The sequence below is a fragment of the Crinia signifera genome, chromosome 3 (genome assembly GCF_055691185.1).
Source record: "Crinia signifera chromosome 3, ASM5569118v1, whole genome shotgun sequence".
Lineage (NCBI taxonomy): Eukaryota > Metazoa > Chordata > Amphibia > Anura > Myobatrachidae > Crinia > Crinia signifera.
The window spans coordinates 59,850,208-59,856,546 of NC_139219.1; the positions used below are offsets into that span (position 1 = coordinate 59,850,208).

The 6,339-nt window shown below is 44.7% G+C and overlaps 1 non-coding gene across 1 annotated transcript; it reads left to right on the forward strand.

Annotated features, from left to right (window-relative positions):
- Positions 1 to 1,372: 1,372 nt before the first annotated feature.
- LOC146065966 (U6 spliceosomal RNA) lies at positions 1,373 to 1,477 on the forward strand. Its single transcript, XR_014472769.1, has one exon. It is a non-coding gene; the product is annotated as a U6 spliceosomal RNA (small nuclear RNA).
- Positions 1,478 to 6,339: the final 4,862 nt, after the last annotated feature.

Below are 6,339 nucleotides of genomic sequence, written 5' to 3' on the forward strand. Positions count from 1 at the left end.
TTGCATGTAGAATAAATCTAGTCAAATGATAGTGGAGCAGAGCAGTTCAAATGTAATAGGTGGCCACAGTAACTGCCACCAACTGCGATTCCAAACTGACTTGGAGTTGCTCCCCTATTTGAATCGAAGGCTGTGCTGCAGCCCCCTTCTGGAGCCCCAACTGTATATACTGCATAAACTGTGTATATCAATACAAATGAAGACTTCAGCACTCCAAGAAGTATAGAATAAATCATGTTTAGTGGTCAAATGGATAAATGCATCATCATAATGGCCAATGTTTCAGTGCCGCTGCCTATTCCCGTACATTGTATAGTCCGGAAACGCCACCCACCCGGACTCTGGAATCTACAATATTTGTCAAAGGAACAATATAAACTTCCCTTGCTGAGATAATTTATGATTTTATTTTTTAATTTGTATGTATGTTTTTTATTAACTTCTTATATAGAGAAACACCCACTGCAGTCTTTTTAGGCATAGATTCTTCATATATTATTCTAAAACATTAGAACCCTTTTATTTTAACGTGAAACCACTATGCAACGTTGAGAATAAGTGCACTACAAATAAATTAAATCAATTGTACCTTGATGGTTATTTCAGGCGTTACTTCTCTGTCCAGCTCCCCATGGGTGAGATACATTGCTCCCATTTTATCTACTTTAAACATAGTGTTATTAGTCTCAAAATAACCATTGGATAATCCTTCCTATAGCAAAAAACAAAACACACAAATGACAAGTTTCTCTGGATGGAAGCATAGCTGAGAAGAGACACTGCAGAGACATACAGTATCATACCTTATCTTTGTCACTGGCTGGAAGCACAAGCACATTGGTCCCAGGTGGTGAGTTCTCAGCTAGGTTGGACTTGTAGATGGATTGGGAAAACTCTGGAGCATTGTCATTCTCGTCCAGGATGGTTATCAGCACTACACAATCAGCACTTTTAAGTGGATTGTTTTGCTGAACAGCCTAAGTGGAGTTATATAAAAAGTATTCAGTTATATATGTTCCACTGTGTACATACACTGTATATGTGTGTCATGCCTTCTATAGTGCAGCAGCTTATACCGGTCTGTCAGTGCTGGAGTGGGGTTCTATGGAGGGCAATTCAGACCTGATTGCACAGGCGTGAATTAGCGCAGCGGCAGATTATTGATGTACTGTGAATGCGTATGAACCGCATTGCGCGCCACCTGGCAGCGGTGAACTCTTGATATTTTTTTTATATTGCTGGGCGTTCCTAAGTAGATTGACAGGAAGTAAGTGTCTGGGGGTGGTAACCGGACGTTATGCGGAAGTGCTATGAAGATCCCAGAAGTGCCAAAAAAACAAACCGCTAGGTGTGCCTCTGCGGGGTCTGCGGGGTCTGCTTTGGCAGCACATATACTTCAATTGGAACAATATAGAGAAGATTAGCATGGCCCCTGTGCAAGGCTGACACGCAAATTAGTGAAGCGTTCCATATTTTTACCCTACTGTAAGCTTTAGGATGCTGCAACCACCTCATTTTCTGTAATCCATACTAGGAATGACCTATTCTACCCCGGGTAATCCCACACATACAGCTACCTCACCTGGTACCTTTCATGAGTGGCATTACTTAGCACTGCGGCCGCTCTCAATACCTACTGCTTTATGTCCTGGCCATCCCTGCCTTCAGGTCTCCTTACCTGTACCTCACCTGCACCTCACCTGTCTGTCTCCCCTTCCTCTAGACTGTAAGCTCCTTGGAGCAGGCCCCTCTTCCCACCTGTTCTCACAGCCCTCTTCTTGCATTTCAATTACAGCATCTATACCCGCATCTCTTCTCACGTGTTCATTCATCTCTACCACTGACAACCTTCCCCTGTTAACAAGCAGGCTGCTCCTCTGCTTCCCTACATCTCAGCTGTATTGTGTACTAAGAATTGCGAATTGTTACCTGTGTCCTGTTTTTGCTCTACAGTTACTGTTATGTTTCATCTTGTGTACCCTGTATTGTTCTTATATGTGGTTTTCTCCACCATTGATGGATCAGGATGGCACACAGTGTGGCGTTTTACAGATACTTGACTACTTTTGAAAAAGCATCTCAGCGACACCTATGAGCTCGGCATTAAAGTGGGCGAGTAGTTCGGCACACTCATACATTTTGTGGCTTGTTCATGTATTGTGTTCTACACACCTGTGATTCAACATATGTGACATATAGCCATAGGGATCATTGTGCCTTATAACCAATTCATGGAAATGATGACCCCATATGAAAGTATCTTTGATTTATTTTGGTACTCTTTACCTAGCACGGCGCCCACGATTTTGATCGTGGGCATCGCAGGTAAAAAAATCGCGGGCATCGCGGCCATTGAATGCACTAAAAATCGGGTGCGACGCGACCGACGCGATGCCCGCGATTTCCCATAGGGATCAATGTTAAATTTCTCAATTGACCCGATTTTACTGTTCAATGCCTCAATTGACCCGATTTTTCCATAGGAATCAATGTTAACAATCACTATCCACGTAGGCGTAGAGTTGAGAATAGAATAGTGTGGCGAGCGCAGCGAGCCACCGAGCCCGAAGCGTGGCGAGCGCAGCGAGCCCCGCGAGGGGACGTGGATACATTCACAGGTAAACGCGTCTCTTCGCGGGCTTCACAGGTATCCGCGTGCGCTCGCCACGCTTCGGGCTCGGTGGCTCGCTGCGCTTGCCACACTATTCTATTCTCAACTTCACGCCGACGTGGATAGTGGGGGTATGAAAAGGTCGTAGGACGCGTACCGCCGCCCCTCGCGGGCTCGCTGCGCTCGCCACGCTTCAAGTTCACGTTGATCGTGGGGTGGCGTTAACAATTTGGGGGGCCATTTCACACTTTAGAGTGCCTATTTGGCCTCTGTGGGCCATTTAACATTGTTTCCTATGGAAAAATCGGGTCAATTGAGGCATTGAACAGAAAGATCGGGTCAATTGAGACATTTAACATTGTTCCCTATGGGAAATCGCGGGCATCGCGTCGGTCGCGTCGCACCTGATTTTTTAGTGCATTCAATGCCTGCGATGGCCGCGATGGGCGCCGTGCTAGGTAAAGAGTACCTTTATTTTTTTTCTCAAGTACATAAGAGTACACATTTCAGTGCTGCAGTGGTATTATGACAAGTGGCACCACTTAATTATTTACTATTGTCTCCGGAGCTGCAGATTAGTCCTCAACAAGGCAGCCATGACTGCTGTGGTCATAGATGTTTACTGTTCTTAATTAGCTCCCGGTAGTTTTTTCTCTCTCATTACTGAGTGACCGCAGCTGACAGCACCGGAGGCACAAATCATGTGTCCGTGTGCATCTTCCTATGTGTCTGAGATGCTAATTAGAGAAGAGGCTGACATGGAGTTTGGAGTTACTCAATATTAGTTATAGGCACCCTGTTTGGATATAATTAATTTCACCGGGATTTCTGCCAGACAGAGAAGAGGGTAACAGAGACACCGAATGCTGAATAAGCAATGAGGCTGACATAAACCACGTAGGGTTCCAGCAGGCTGCACTTGCTAGATGTCACATGTTATGTTGATGAGGATGGGCACAAGGCCTATCAGAGCAGGGGGGAGGGCTTAGTAGGGTTAGAATTGGTCACGAGTTAGTGTGATCCCCCTCTGTCTCAGGAAGCCCCGCCCACCCTTCCCTATTTTTCTCTTCTTCTGCGGCGGTAAAGAATGGTCATCTCTAATAGATCTGTGTGTATGTAGATAGTGGGGTGCGCTCTCCCTTGACAACGATTGTCGTGGGCCATGCAACCCCCACTTTCCTATAATGACCATTCTTTGGTGCCGCCACCATTTTATAGTTATACATAGTTGCTTGTCAAAATAAATTTTGACAGTCTGTTTAAAACGCCAGCACTTGTGTCCGTGTATTTATTTTAGAAAAGGTTATAGATAAGTTAAGCTAAGTTATGGTTTTATGTGATGGTCTTGGGGTGTGGGCCTGTGGGGATACCCGATAGTGAGTTTATGACTGTACTACAACACGTATAAATCAGTGCTACAAGTTATGTTTATGAACCTGCTGTGTGGCCTGGTGGATTCAATCTGACTGCAAAGTGAGCGGCTAATGTTATAGGTAGTCTGGAGAACGGAAACTTCCTTTTGGACTGAGGGTCTGGTTCAGCAAGGCTTGCCAAGCAGCGGTCGTCGCTGCTTAGCAAGCCCTGAAATGCTGTGTGCCGTCTGACTGCATGTCCGCGTCCCCCCCCCCACCACCATCACCTGTGCCCCCCCACACACACACACACACACCACCACCACCACAGATACCCTTGGTACCATGCAAGGAGATGTATGCGAACACATACCTTTGTCGCTGACCATCGGATGATTTCTCTCCCCTTCAGAAATAAAAGTCAGTCTGAACTGACTTTTATTTCCGTCAGTGTCTGCCCGAAGAGGGGATGGGCACTGACATCATGAGACATCAGCCGCCCGCTCCCGGCAGGCTTTGGCCCGCCCGCGTTCCAGGGGAACTCCCAGCGTTTTCATGGGAACGCCCATAAAATGCTGGGTGTTCCCCTGATGCCGCCCCCTGCACACTCCCCTACCTCCCCTATCCATGCGAATGCCTCTGCGTGTGTGATCCTCGCTGGAGGCGTTCGCACAGGGGGGCTGCACATGGGCATATACTTGCATACGCAGTCCCCCCACCATCGGAACAGGGCCGAATTCGGTCCCATCTGATCAGTATTGAATCACCCCCCATGAATTTTAATTTTAAGACATATACTCAATCTGACATAAGCAGGATGATGAAAAATTGGAAGTAAAAATGGCCATAAAAGATTCAAAAGAAAAGTCCACAGAAATATTCAGTTTTTCAGCACGTAAGCAGAGCGGGTGCCAGACGGCGCTCCGACAGGGGGGACTCTGACTCACAGGGGCTATTCTCCCTTGTGGGGGTCCATGACCCCCAAAGAGGGAGAATACAACCTGTGGCGAGTCAACGAGCCCGCAGCGTGGTGAGGGCAGCGAGCCCGCAAGGGGCTATTTTGCACTCGCCATCCTGTCGGAGCATCTGCAGTCGGAATCCCCCCTGTCGGAGCGCCATACCACACCCAGCAGAGCTATATGTATAAGCGCCCTCTGCATCGTTACCATATGAATCTATGCTTACACCTGCCCTATAGTAGGTGTGAAACAAAGAAACACCTTCTAACAGGTGTATATATACATTTGTGTTGGTTGCACGGACTGTAAGATGATATTCCCACGCCTTCCTTTCCCATCTCGCCAATCATAAGACTTGATACATGCAAAAAGCTTGCAGCTTTGCCTAGCCCCCTATACTGTATGTGCATTATATAGGCATGTGCTCGCTGGCACTGACAGTACCACACATGTCCAATATAAGTGCTGCTTTCAGCTTTAATAAATACGGCTCCAATGAAAATAATACTATTTTGGCCACTGATTTAATTTATAAATAATATTAAACCAGTAGTATGTATGAAATAATAAAATGAAAACCCCAACACTACTACATATACAGTATAGTAGGACCTCAAGTGCAATGCTTAACAATGCATTTTATATATATATATATATATATATATATATATATATATATATATATATATATATATACTAGTAAGCCCACTCGAAGCAGAAGCTTCGAAAGCTAGTCTGCTAGCTTCTGTGCTTGTGCATGTGTGAGAAAGATGTAGTTTCACTCTCTGCCAGCAGATGGCAGTGTATCTGAGAATATATTCCGGAAAAATAAACAATACCTTAATTGGGACAGTTAGAAGAGACACAGCCTCCCTATCCATTTCACTGTTTAGGGACATGACTCCATTGATTCTATTAATGGTAATAGCGTCTCGGAACTCAGGCGGGTACACTGCAATAGACAAATAAATATCACATGTGCATGTTTGCTCTGCCAGTGCCTCTGAGCATTGCATAGATTTTACATGTAATGACACATCATCAGCTGATTGTTGCTGGAGATTTAAATGGTTTATAAAAAGTTATACAGGTTGAGTATCCCGTATCCGAATATCCGTTATCCGAATTATTCCGAAAACCATACATTCCAGAAAGTTAAAATTAAATTTTTTTTTTGCTAAAAACTCACTGGGGACATCTGTAACAGCACTACTGGTGACATGATATGTAACTGGAACTATATATGTACAAGAAAATGATTGCTTGGCATTCAAATTCAATATCTGAGAAAGTACACAAATATTGTTTCATGTTTTGAAACTTTGTTTTTTGAACAAATAAAATATATTTGTGTGCATTTCATGTGTTTGATGTGTTTATACAGCATAAATGCAAGATACTTCAAAATACATCATTG